The sequence below is a fragment of the Megalops cyprinoides genome, chromosome 18, assembly GCF_013368585.1.
Source record: "Megalops cyprinoides isolate fMegCyp1 chromosome 18, fMegCyp1.pri, whole genome shotgun sequence".
Lineage (NCBI taxonomy): Eukaryota > Metazoa > Chordata > Actinopteri > Elopiformes > Megalopidae > Megalops > Megalops cyprinoides.
The window spans coordinates 28,465,113-28,479,111 of NC_050600.1; positions in this window are offsets into that span (position 1 = coordinate 28,465,113).

Genomic DNA, 13,999 nt, shown 5'->3' on the forward strand with positions numbered 1-13,999 from the left:
AAGTTTTGTTCTGTTTGTTATTTTGGCCTTGCCCACCCCTGAAGTTTTGGTGTTAATAAAAGAACCCTGACTTTATTTATGGTGTCTGTGTTCTGGACTTGTAGACAAGAAAAGGGGGGTGTCCACACGTTTTATTATATGTTACACCTCACCCTAGATGGGGTCGTAACAGTGTGTAATGTAAGCTTGTTGTGCATTTTATCCATATTACACAGTCTTGACTAGGCTACAATCTCCTCACCCAATTCAAGCCAGCTTTTCAGAGTTCCCAGTGTTTTTGCTTTATGCATGGTTCATAATTATTATAGGCTGTAGTGAAATTGAAGGAATTCTAAAGATGTGCTATCATCACTCCTGTGTGTCTATCCTATGTACATCTCATTCATACGAGGCTCTTTCTGTCAGTACTCCGGCCCCCTAGTTGTTGTTTGGTGTTCTCCCCATCTGTCATTTTGGTCCATGTGCTTTTGTTTACTGTTTTTCCTTGTGTTCCAGCCCTGCCCTGCTCTCCGCCCTGTCCCCGCCCACCTGATTACCTCATCACCTCCACCTGCCAGCTTGCCCACCTGCTTCCCATCACCTCGTCAGCCCAGCCCTATATCTACCCTGCTTGTCTCTCTCCTGTTGCCAGTTCAGTTGCAGTGTTTCATGCCTGTTGCATTCCTGCTGTGTTTTTGCCTCATAGATTTCCTGTTTCAACCCTGCCTGCTGCCTTGCCCCGATTGCCTGATTTTGCCTGCTTATCTGGTTTTGACCCTGCCTGTTCCCGTTTTCGATCCCGGTTTGCTTTAAGACTGCCTGCCTGGTTTCAACACTGCCTGTTCTGTTGATTGCAGTACTGTCCAGTGATTCTTAATAAAGCCGCCTGGAACCTGAAGCTCTTGTGGTCTGTGTCTGAGTCCGTGCCTGAGCCCTGACATTTTCCTGCAGTGTTCTTGGAATGTCTGTCCTCTGCATCATGTTTCTCTTGCATGGCACTCTCTTTCATATCTCTCTCCTTCACATCTACTTTATAGGGGTCTCCCTGGCATGTCTTTCCTACAGGCTTCTCTTCTGCATGTCTCTCCTCTAGGACTTTCATGTCTTTGCTACAGGGCTCTGGACTGAATGCATCTCTACTGCACCACTTTTTCCATGTCTCTCCTGCAGGGCTCTCCCATGCATGTCTCTGTCACACAGCTCTCTCCTGCATGTCTCTCCTCAGATACAGAGGCTGCAGGAGGTTAAGTGCAAAAGAAAGGAGAGGAAAAATTTTGACTCGAGGTAGAAACTGAAATGAGAGACATTTGTGATCATCACCCAGATCACCATGAGATACACAATTGCTGTATTATTACTGCCTTGACCTGTGTTAAGAAAGGTAGATCTCCAGTGAGGGGGTTGAAAGAGAGGATTATAGAAAGCCTTCCTACATGGGCCCCTGACAGCTTCTGGGCCCCAGTGCGCTGCACCGGCTGCACCGTCGATATTTATGCCAGTGAGTGCATCTCTCTCTTGACTGTCTGTCACTCTTGCTAACCTAGTTGGGCAGTGCATCTCTTGGTTTGTCTGTGTCTTGCTTGCTTGCTAACCAGGACTGTGTTCTGTGACTTTGTGACTGACAAAAGTGAGAATGAAATACAACTATTTATTATGTTTGATAAACACCAACGGGTAACAGTGTTTGTAACCTGCAGCTCGGGAAAGAAAACCGCGTCACGTGTGCATGAAATGAAACTCGCGCTTTCCAGCAGCTAATCACGCAGCTGTATAGGTTTTATTTTTACTATTTTGAAACATAGAGCTGCAGCCATAGCCTATAGGCTTATGTTTACATTGTATAGACAAAGATAATTGTATAATATTGTGAGGACTGGACTAATTACCAGGCAGTAGAGCCAAAGCTCAGTGTTATATTTTATTTTCTACATTTTATATTTTCTACAATTTCTTATGTTTATGTTAATATTCACTTTTCTTAAGATTCTATGAAAAGTATTCTATTCAATAAATGTTTATGTTTATGTTTTGTTTATACCTCATTCTGTTCTGTATAGGTCTACTTATTCTTATACCGATGGAGCAAACTGTTTTAAAGGAAGGAGGATTGTAGTGGGAGCACCGGGGTGTCAGGTGTGACTGTGTGGCAATGGCAAATGATTTACATGGCTCACAGGTCAGGTAGGAGGGCACCTTAGCAGAATTTTGCTTAGGGCCCCAGGGAGGTCAGGACTGGCTCTGAAACCAGGCACCACTCATCACTTGTGTAATACCATCCCAATGGTGAAGCATGGTGGTGGCAGCATCATGCTTTGGGGGTGTTTTTCAGTGGCAGGGACTGGGAGACTGGTCAGGGTTGAGGGAAAGCTGAATCCAGCAAACACACATACAGAGATATCCTTAATGAAAACCTGCTCGAGAGCACTCAGGACCTCAGACTGGGCCAAAGGTGGACCTTCGAACAGAACAATGACCCTAAGCACACAGCCAAGACAACGCAGGACTGGCTTAGGGACAACTCTGTGAATGTCCTTGGGTGGCCTAGTCAGAGCCCGGACTTGAACCCAATTGAACATCTCTAGAGAGACCTGAAAATGGTTGTCCACCGACAGTCCCCATCCAACCTGGCAGAGCTTGAGAGGATCTGCAGAGAAGAATGGCAGAAAATCCCCAAATCCAGGTGTGTAGAGCTTGTCGCATCACACCTAAGAAAACTTGAGGCTGTAATCGCTGCCAAAGGTGCTTCAACTAAGTACTGAATTAAGGGTCTGAATACTTATGTCAATGTGATATTTCAGTGTTTTATTTTTAATAAATTTGCTAAACTTTCTAAAATCCTGTTCTTTGTCATTATGGGGTATTGAGTGTAGATTGATGAGGGGAAAAAAAGAATTTTAGCATAAAGCTGCAACATAACAAAATGTGAAACAAGTGAAGGGGTCTGAATACTTTCTGAATGCACTGTAGATGTGAATTGCAAGCTCCCTTGATTAATTAATGCATCTGTAAATGGTCTTGATGGTGCTGCAACATTTCTGGTCAGACAGTGAGCATTGCTGTAGCACTGCTTGGTGATATTGGAGAAGTGTTGAATTGGGGTAAAAAGATTTGGTGTCAATAATACCTGATCTTCAATCTGCCCATTCCACTCACAGCATTAAATTATTGTCATTTATCAGATGCTCTTATCCAGAATGTTTACATAGGTTATAATTTTATCCTTTAATACAGCCGGATATGAAGGCACCATGTCTGTCCCACAGCCTCTTCACCACTGTAACCATAGCTGCAGGATACTTTCTAACTATGTACAGTAGCATGTTGTGGGATAAGCATGCCATTGATTGCTCCATCACCTCTAGGTAGTTGGCAGATTACACAGATTACTCTCTGAGACTGTGTGTGTCATACTGCCTCCAGGAAATTAATCATAGAATAATGTCTCCAGATTCCAAGTAACTGCTATGGTGTTTGACACTTGATGAATCTAATGGGTTGAAGGAGGTTCTTATGAATCTGTAATCCAGACAAACATATTGCATAAATGCAATACAAAAAGATTCTGAAATCAAAAAAGTTCTGAAATGTGATGAATTTCAGCTTTTTTTGAAGGTAGGAGTAAGTCTCTTGCAATGTGCTTTCACAGTTTTGTGATGTTGTTTTAGGAAACAGATTTGTACACATATCTACAAATGTTCTTGATAATGTTGGGCTGGTTGCTGAATACTAGTGCTTATCTTGCTATTTAACATTAGGGTGGCATGAAAGGTATTCTCTGCTTTCTTACACTGATGATAGCCATTTTGTTAAACATGTGTTGTATTAACTGCACCACAAAACACAACATCAGAAAAAAGAGGAATATTTATTACTCAAGCCATTTGACTGTGCTACGTTTAGTCATTTTTTGGCAGATCGAGTGCTACCTTTTGCCCTCTTCACACCCATTCTCAATACAAGCCCCTTTCAGACATGCACTGGAAGCCAGAACTTATTTAGCCATTAGCCAGAGGAACTGTATGTGAGAAAGCAAATGTCAGAATCAGCTGGACTTTACCCTGCCAGCTCCCTAGTACAAAGTCCGTGTAATGTCTGATTGAGTCCATGTGTGAATACGCGGGTAATTTGCCAGAGAGTTCACAGCGAGCGAGTGGGCGTGTTGATGACGTATCTACCATGCGACTGGCGCGAAACCGGAAGAATACAAATATCTGCTTCGGACTCTTTTCTGCTTGCCTGTCTATTTCTTTCCACTCTTTCGTTGATATTGCAGATACGTCCAAATGACCAAGGTACGTTTTTCTAGTCTGTTTTCTGGACACAAATGTCACAATAAAAAAGGAGAAAACGAGTTGTAATTGAACATTTTGAAAGCAATATTTTTCCTTTGTGTATTCAAAAAGTTTTTCATCCACATGGAAATGCAAAAAAACTGAGCAAAAGCGCAGTAGTAGCCTACATATGCCCAGCCCAGCCAGGCAGCTGGTGGCGCATTATAATCAATGTCTACAGAGCCGCGTATATAGAGAGTTTGGCCAACTCCAGTGTCAACTGTTCTGCGCTATGATTGGTTTAGGGACTTTCACGTGATTCATGGGCACCATGTTGTAACCTAACCTTCATCCTGGTGCAATTGGTGTAATATGGATTTGCTCCGGTTTATTTCGAGGTATTTCAAAAAGTAAAAGCAGCAAAAAGTAAACCATGATGTTATTTATATAGCTCTATCGATCAATCATGCTTGACATTGACTTGACTTTTTGAATACACAAAGGAAAAATATTGCTTTCAAAATGTTCAATTATTGTGGATGTAGCCATAGTTTTCCATGTGAAGTTTATTTGCTTACAAACGTAAGTCTCGGCTCGGCTCGGCTATATAGAATGTATCAATCTGCCAAAATAGGCCTACACTTTCCTCAGAAATGATGGTAACTGACAGAGCACACGCCTCCTTCCCCGCTAGCAGAGGACGTCCTAGGGACATTCGGAGACGTCCCTTTTTGGTCCCCTGTAAGTTATGGCGTGACGTTATCTTCCGGACGTCCTTAAAACGTTATTAGGACGTTATTAAAGTTCCAGGAAGGTCCCAATTTGATTATAAATATGACATTCATTTATAACTTTTAGTGGAAATTCGGGGACGTTCCAGGAACATCTATGGTTGGTTATGAAATAACGTCATGTGCAGAACTTTCAGGGGACATTCGGCGACGTCCCCTTTATGGCTCTAGTTGGTCATGACGGAACGTTATGCGCAGAACTTTTGGGGGACATTCGGCGACATTCGGCCATTATGCAGCGCACATACACCCTATCTGTTACACACAGGGGAGTGTAGAAACATGCATAAAAATATCAAGATTACAATTCAAAAGATTATAATTGCATATATCAAGATAATGACTAGTCATAATAATGAATTATATCATTGCAGTAATGACGAAGTAAATCGGACAGTTATTTGACCCATTTACAAAAGTAAATCACATTGTATTTTTATAAATGTTTTTCAAATACGGTCCCGAGATTTCACCGTGCATGCAGTTTTTTACATTTCAATGCAAAATTCAAAAATTCAAAATAAGTTTAATTCAAATCTCACCATTTTTAAATTCACCTTATTCTTCACTCTACACATTTTATTTTCCTTTATAGTGGCCAGGTTACTTTCAGCAATTACATCCCTGCTGATTTCCATGTGATATTTCTGGTGAGCGACGAATTTTAGTTTTCCCTGTCTCCTGACATCACTGTACATTGTGCGGCGGTTCTGGTGATGCTAGAAGACAGGGATGCACTCGCCGCTACCTGCTCCCACACCTCCTTCACCTCTGGAAGCTTTGGTGGAACTCTGTTGTACCACTGATTCTCTGCTCTCGCGTTTTAACCTCGCGTACGAGCAGGTCCGTCTCTTGTAAACCTTGCCTGAGCCTTACTAGGCCTATATCCGCCACTAAAATCGCAATCCGCTAAGGTGCAAGCACAGGTGGCTTTTAAAAGGAATAGGAGATGACATGCTGATTGTTTTATTGCATGTTATGCCCAAAACACACCTACGAATAAATAAGATACAAATTACAACCCCTTTGAACCTTGGGCCTTACTTTGCACTCAGATTATTTGCCGTTGAACTAGCAAAAGTGGATTTAGACATGCCCTAAATGCACTTGCGCCATGTGCTTTAGACAATGAGCTTAGATATACTGCAGCATGGACATTGCGGTCATCGTTGCAGCCCTAGTTATGTGTATACAAAAACACCATGCAAAAGCAGGTTTTCCATTCATCTTTGGCTGGGGAATAAACTCTATGTGTAAACACTGGTGTTCACTGATCATTCTCTGGGTGGCAAGAAATACTCATAGGCCTACTGGACTGCTGCATTCACTTCTCCTCCCTCTTTGAGATTGAAAGATGATTGGAGGCAATGAAAAAAGGTGAACTGGTCAAGAAATCACAATTATTTACCATGTATTTGTTGTCAGATTTACTGGCTAGATTGGTAAATACATGTCCATTTCTAAATTAATTTTAAAAATAGCTGAGATACTCAAGTACAATTCTATTTATTTTTCTTATTGCCTTTGAACAGGCTCAACTTATCTGACCACAAATAAAAGGCCAAAAGGGAAAAGCAACACCCCTGCAATTATAAGCACTAAAATTTGCTATTGCTGTTGTTGTTGTAAATATTAAGGAAGGAGCACTCTGCTTATTACTATCCTTTTTACCTTTAAAGTAGGTGATGTACTACGTTAATCTGGCATTATCTCTGTAAACTATTCAGTATGCCAATTCTGTTTATTTATTTATTTTAGTCTGAAGCGAACAGTGGGCCCAGTTCTCAGTATCAGGTGTGTTTTGTTCAATTAAGAAATAAAGGCTACAAAGTAGGCTACAATAACACAGTCAAATAAATTCAATAAAAATTTACAGACAAATCGAACATAGCCTATACATATGCCTACAGTATGTCCAGATGCCAAGATTTAAATTTGTCTTTCATTGTATGGCAGTGATACTCAGTAATTTTCTTAGAGGAGCCACTTATGAGCAAGACCATCACTCAAAGAGCCGCACATAGTTATATATGTTAGGCTATATTATCATTGTGTTGTGGCAAATGAGCCGCAAAACAGAGCTTCAAGAGCTCTGACAGCTTGCAGCTCGCAAGCCACATAACGAGTAGGAGAGTCTGGCGCAGCGGGAAACTTAAAACACAAGCCAGTTCTTTAACTTATACAGTGCCGGCAGGGGGAAATTAGAAACACTCGTGAAGGGAGGCTATATCCTTAGGAAAGTTGCCAAAAGTTCATTTATCCATTGGACGAAGACCTGAGCAGCCAGCTTTTACATTGTGTAGCCTATTTACCTCATAGAAGTAATTGTTCTACATATATATGTTATACATAGCATAGTATATAACATAGTATATGTTATCCTTGCTCGTTTTAGGTAAGATGTGTCAAATTATGCTGAAATAAAATTTACTAGGTAACTGTCTAATATCTAGTCCTGTAGGCTTGTCATGATGTCAGGGTGTCGTGATCTGAGCCGGTCTTTCTATCTTATTGGCTATTTATGATTTGGCAATCTGAAAGATTAGTTTCCATCTATGTACAGACAATAGAGTAAATTCCCGCATGTGTTCTCTTTTTGTAGATATTTCATTGTCCTTGTCCCTCCACTGTGACATCATCATGTCCTCTCAAAAGGTAAGCTACTATAACATAATATCCGCCTACAATCTGAGTAGTTCAGTGAACCCTTGATAAAATATTAGTGACTGTTGGTTATTTTTAATGCAGAGAAAGCAATTCAAGGGACTGGCAGATGCATGGATGACAACTACTGAGAAAAGGCGGGAATACAATTGTATCTGGGCTAAAGTATCCAGGGACCAAAGAAAGGCACAATCAATACCACAAGCTGAAACTAACTCCACAGAGTCACTCCATGAGGAGTTGATGTATGGAGAGAGTGGTCCCAGCCTTGACGTAAATGATCCTAGTGATCCTAGTGAATATGAAGAGCCTGTTGCCATCCCACAAAAAATTCCTGAATTGCAATCAGAGTCTGAAATGGATGATGAGAACAGTGAGCAGCTAACATCACTACGGGAAGACCTAGTAGAGTGGGTTAATAACTTCCAGGTGAAGCAGAATGCTGTGGATGCACTCCTCAAAATCCTTCAAAGACAGGGCCACCCAGAGCTGCCTTCCACTGCAAAGACACTGCTACATACTCCGACAGTTAATGTTGACTTGAAGTCTGGCGTGAAGTGTGTAACATTCAGCGTAAAAGAGCAGTTGGAGAAACATTTCAGCCAATAACCAACAGAGTTAATTGAAGAGCAAGATGATCTGAATATATCTCTGAATGTGGATGGCTTGCCTCTGTTTAAGAGCAATGGTGTGTCTCTGTGGCCAGTGCTTTGTTCCATTAACCTGGTGCCCAGATGTGTTTTCCCATTGTCTTTAAGTATCACCACATCCAAGCCTTCTTCTCTTGATTTCATCAAACCCTGATGAGGAATGGTCTTAAGTGGGGAGAGAAGATTCTTCAAATTAAGCTAGAATGCATTGTCTGTGATGCCCCAGCAAAGGCCTTAGTAAAGAGGATTAAGCAATTTTCTGGTTATTATGGATGTGACAAGTGCACCCAGAAGGGCCTTTGGGATGGCTGCATGACATACCCAGACGTGGGCAACCTGACCCTTCGAACAGACCAGTCGTTCCGGGAGGGTCATCAACCTGACCACTATCTGGAGGGAGTTGTGTCACCCTTTATAAATTTGCCCTTGGACATGGTGAAAGCCTTTCCAGCTGATTACATGCACTAGAGTTGTCTCGGTGTAACCAAGAAGCTGCTCTTCCTCTGGTCCAGAGGGAAGACAATGAACAGAATGTCCTCATCACAGCTTAGAGAGGTCAGCCAGAGATTCCACCAGCTCAGGAATTTCATTCCAGACAACTTTGCAAGGAAGCCAAGGGGGTTGGAGGACCTTGAGCATTGGAAGGCTACAGAATTCTGTCAGTTCCTGTTGTACACCGGGAAACTTGTGCTGAGGGGAATACTGCCTGAAGATCAGTACACACACTTCATGGCCTTCAGTGCTGGCATCTGCATTCTTGTGTCCCCAAACCTGACATTAGCACACAGTGACTATGCACAGGAACTCTTGAAGTATTTTGTGGAACAGGGAAGAGTGCTGTATGGTAACCAGTTTCTTGTGTACAGTGTACACTCCCTCCTGCATCTCTCTGCAGATGCTAAAGAACATGGCAGCTTGGAGAACTGCAGTGCTTTTGCATTCGAGAGCTATCTCCACCAGCTGAAGAGAATGGTCCATTCAGGACGGGAACCCCTGGTTCAAATTGCAAAAAGAGTGCAAGAGAGGAAAACAAAACAATACACAAAAGAAAGAAGAATGGTGAGTACAAGCAAGGCCAACAACTGCTACATCGTTAGCAATACCTCATGCTGTGAAGTTGTTGAGGAACAGTCCTCCGGATTGCTACTGTGTAGAGTCTTTGAGGATCTTGAGCCCTACATGTACACTCCTTGTGATTCTCGCCACTATGGACTATACACCACAAATCTGAGGAAGTCATCCATCTAACTGTTATCATGGGATAATCTCCAAGGAAGAGCAATCATGATCGAAGAGTCATATGGAGAAATAGTGGTGCTCACATTGCTCCATGAACTGTGAAAGGGAAAAATAACATCAATCATCAGTCATGTTAGTATTTCTTCTGATTTGTCTTACTTACTGTTTGATCTCCTTTGCTAACAAGATTAAATTAAAATTTACAAATCCTGTTCCTTTAATTTTTTCGCCACAAGTTGCACAGTACTGTGTAATTCATTTCCTGAAAGAAAATTCTGTGGATGTGGCGCCGCGGTCATGGATTGAAAGAATCAATGGGGTGAGATTACAATTTTTGAATTAACATTCAACAGAAATGTTTGTTAATGAATGTAGCCTAGAATACAGGGGCCAGCACAGGACACAAAATGATATTTGTTCTGTGATCTGCATGAAATTAAAAGAAATACAGGATTAAATGTGAATGATTACCAAAACTTTGAACTACATGCAAATCAAATTATAATTCATTAAAACCAAATGTATTGAAATTGTTTTGATATTGTATAGGTTCTGTTCTGCTACTGGCCCAGAAATAATGCAAGCCACCTGGCCAAAAGGGGCGGAGGCCAGATAAGGCCTTCTGGCCCAAATACATGGTGAAGGTTTTTTCAGAAACAGGTGAGCTATCAAACCTTGAGTTTTGCAAATAACAAATGCTTCTTTTGATTACACTGTACAGCATGCAACATGCAGTTTTTTAACCAGTTTACTTTTGAACTAGTTCATGTAGGTATTTCTTTTAACACTTCTGTTAGCACTCTATTAACAATTCATTTTCTTATTTATTAAAATCAGACAGTTACAGTCAGGTGAGAGAAAGGGCAAGGAGGGCACTCGAGACGTCCGATGTGGAATCAAGTGAGGACGTGCAAACAAGGAGGTTTGTGGTTCCTGCCCGATATAGGGAGGACATCAGTGGTAAGCTGATTTCAGAGCTAAATTCTTTGATGAGGTGAAATCCATGAGTTGACGTTTTACTGATGAATTCAAAATTTTCTTATATGAAAATTTTATTGTAAGAGTGGTGATTTTGTCAGATAATATTCCATATCATTCCCTGGATTTACTGAATTAAATGCATTTAGCTTTACAATTAATGTATCTTAAATATGTTTCCCAGATACACATGGACTTAAGAAGATTAAGATGCACAGCATGCCAAAAACACCTAAAAACCTCTCCAAAGCCCCTGAATGTAAGCTCCAGTCCTATGTATTTTGCATTTAATATTATCACTACTTGCATTATGTCCAAAAGACAAGGCATACTGACACCATGGTTGTATTTGTTTGTGTTGTATAGTCATACCAAGTGCATCATGGGTGGACAGTGAGATTCAACAGGGTATCTTTTCTTCATAAATATTTTAGAACATACAATGTTTTTGTTTTGTTTTTTTTTTTTTTTTTGGTTGTTTTGAAATGTAACAACACATTCTTACTCTTTTTTTGCCTTCACTGAAGAAGAAGAAATGCTTGATGTCACTGCCCAAAATAAAGAAGATAGTGAGTGTGTTTTCTTACAGCTGCAATTGTATGATATAGCCTAATACAATAGCAAATGTCTTCAAGGTGAGGATGAATATCATCCACATGTGACAAGATCTCCAGAGGGTAAGTTTATGAATAGCTATGATTAACAAACATTCATTGTGCAATCTCCAATATATTATTGTCCTGGACAGAGAGAGAAGGATTCTTTAAGTGTAAATGAGAGTGGCATGCTGAAAATGAGGAGTAAAAGCAAAACTCCAAATGTTTTCTTTATGCAGTGTCTCCACATAGCAGTGCCCACCTGTCAAACACTGACATATTTCAAGGTGAGAGCTGTTATTCTCTTTTGTAAGTGCATTTCCATTAATGCAGTTCAGTTTATTTATGGTGTTATGATAGAATAGAGAGATTTACAGAATTTGTTAATAAACTTTACACCCATGTGACTTTTTGCATATCTGAGGTGGAACACATGTGCATTCTGGACTCCCACAAGGTATTTAAATACAAAAAAGGAAAAGCAAAACAAAAGAGATTAGATGCTTTCCCCATAATGTTGTTATTAATATTAAACTATGCTCTGCTTTTGTTGAGCATATATTATTAAGGTTGGGCCCTTTTCTAACAACAATTCAGTGTAAAAGTTCTCCTGGCACTTGACTTGGCTTTTGTCTCAGCATAACACAATGTAATAATGTGTACATACAATGTAAAACCATGCATACACATAAGTTTTCAAATGATTACGTTTGCTTATATTACAAAATTACTATTCAATAACCGTGAATACAGTAGACAGTCCTCTGAAAAAATCAGCCACTAAACCTCTTCCAGCTCAAGATATTTAAATAAAAAAAAATCATCCCATAACATCTTTCCAGAACATATGAATATTATACCTCAATCTTCAATTGCACTGAATTGACAGCAAAGTGGTCCAAACTACAGTTCACACATTGAGGCAATTTAGGTTCATGCTGTTTGAAGTGTATGTTAGAGTACTATTCAGGGGTACAAACATTGCGTAGATATGTTACTGTAAGTGCTATACTTTATACAAAAGGGGAATTCCATGTCAAATCATCTTGACTCCCAACAAACCATCACAGATCTTGGTGCAGCTAAGGGTAGAAGATGGTGAATTTTCAAAAACCAGAAACAAATTATGCTAGGTGTGCTTTTTTGTCACCCTTGATTAGATGAAATCTGGAGGACAGCCAATAATTATGGTACATATTTTAGGGGGGATATTTTTAATCTTTCTTCATATTTCTGGGGCACGCTGTACATTTTGATGCATTAACGTTTGGGCAAATTCTTATTATGCACTGTTTGTTCTTTAACATGTTGTCAATTAACTGAAAAATAAATCAGATCAAATTTTCAGGATCTCCTTAATTACTTTGAAACCTCTGTAATGCTGATCCCAATATTTGAGAGGGGTGGTATTAAGATTTCTTTTTAGGTGGTTTATTGTGGAAAGAATTGAAAGAAATCTCAGAGTAAAGCAAAAATAAATAATTGAAAATAAGTAAGGATTTATAGCATTGAAACTGAATGTAATGTAATCAGACAAATGTTGTAAACATCTTTTCTTATTGTAAGTGGAGTGTACACTGTTAATAATTTACATTGATCCATATATTTATATCATTGCAGGTGCCTGCTCCAAGGCCTATCCAAAGGTAGACTGCAGGGTCATTCAGGACTGCATTGCAGTAACCCTCAAACATGTTCCACACCGTGGGACAACAAACATCAGTGTGAGTTAAATGTGAACTATAATTAATTTCGTGTGTTATTTATAACATTAAAATACTGGCCTACAACTCGCCAGTGACCAATCTAAAACCTTTAGCACAGATAATAGTGAAGTTACATGAAACCTTTTAGTTACGTGGACATTCAGAAATTCAATTGAGATCATGATCTCAATCATGAGAGTAGCGCAACTCACTGATCCAAAAGACTTTTACTGTAGATCAATGGCGCAGCTGCATAGTCTAATGTAACATTAGAGGTATAGGATATTTAGCTCTTTTATTCATTATAATAATAATAAAATAATAATAATAATAATAATATATGTTCCCATCTAGAGCTAGCTACCAACCCTAGCTAGCTTCATTAATACGACGTTACGTATCACGTAAAAACATCTGTTGCGAGGGGAAATCAAATGAGTGCGTTGCAAGCAGGCTAGCTGCCAAAATGCAGTCCGAAGAAGGACCAGCCACAAAGAGACTCAGTACAGGCAGGAATGTGAGAAACAATATGACTGGGTTCGAGCTTGCTAAGAGTCCAAAAGGCATTCTGCAAAGTCTACATAAAAGACGTCGGTGTGTGCATTACAGCCTACACAAAGAAGAAGAATGGACTTTTTTTTCGGAATTTTCGGTTGTCTGGATTTTTCATCATAGTCATCTAACCAACAACTCTCTTGCAACTGTACATGCTGACCGACTCCAAGCATGACATTCTAGGCACTATCTGCTGGATAGACAAATAAAGACTAATAATAATAGTCATTCCAGATGATTCCAAACGCTGTTTTAAATATCTACTACATATATGCTGATATATCAGCATATAATAATAATAATAATAATAATAATAATATATGCTGATATAGCAGCATATAAGTAGTAGATATTTAAAACAGCGTTTGTTCATCTGGAAGGCGTCTCTAAGACAGCAAATTGAATGTCTACGGTTTAACAACAAATTACAGTAAAAGTAAAACATCCATTAAACGAGCGAACCTTTCTCAATTTGCCTGTACGAATTTGCGTGTAAGAAGATTGTACCATAGCCTGTGTTTCTCCACTTCATTTTATACTGTCCTGGAACATGACGATCTAATCAGTAAT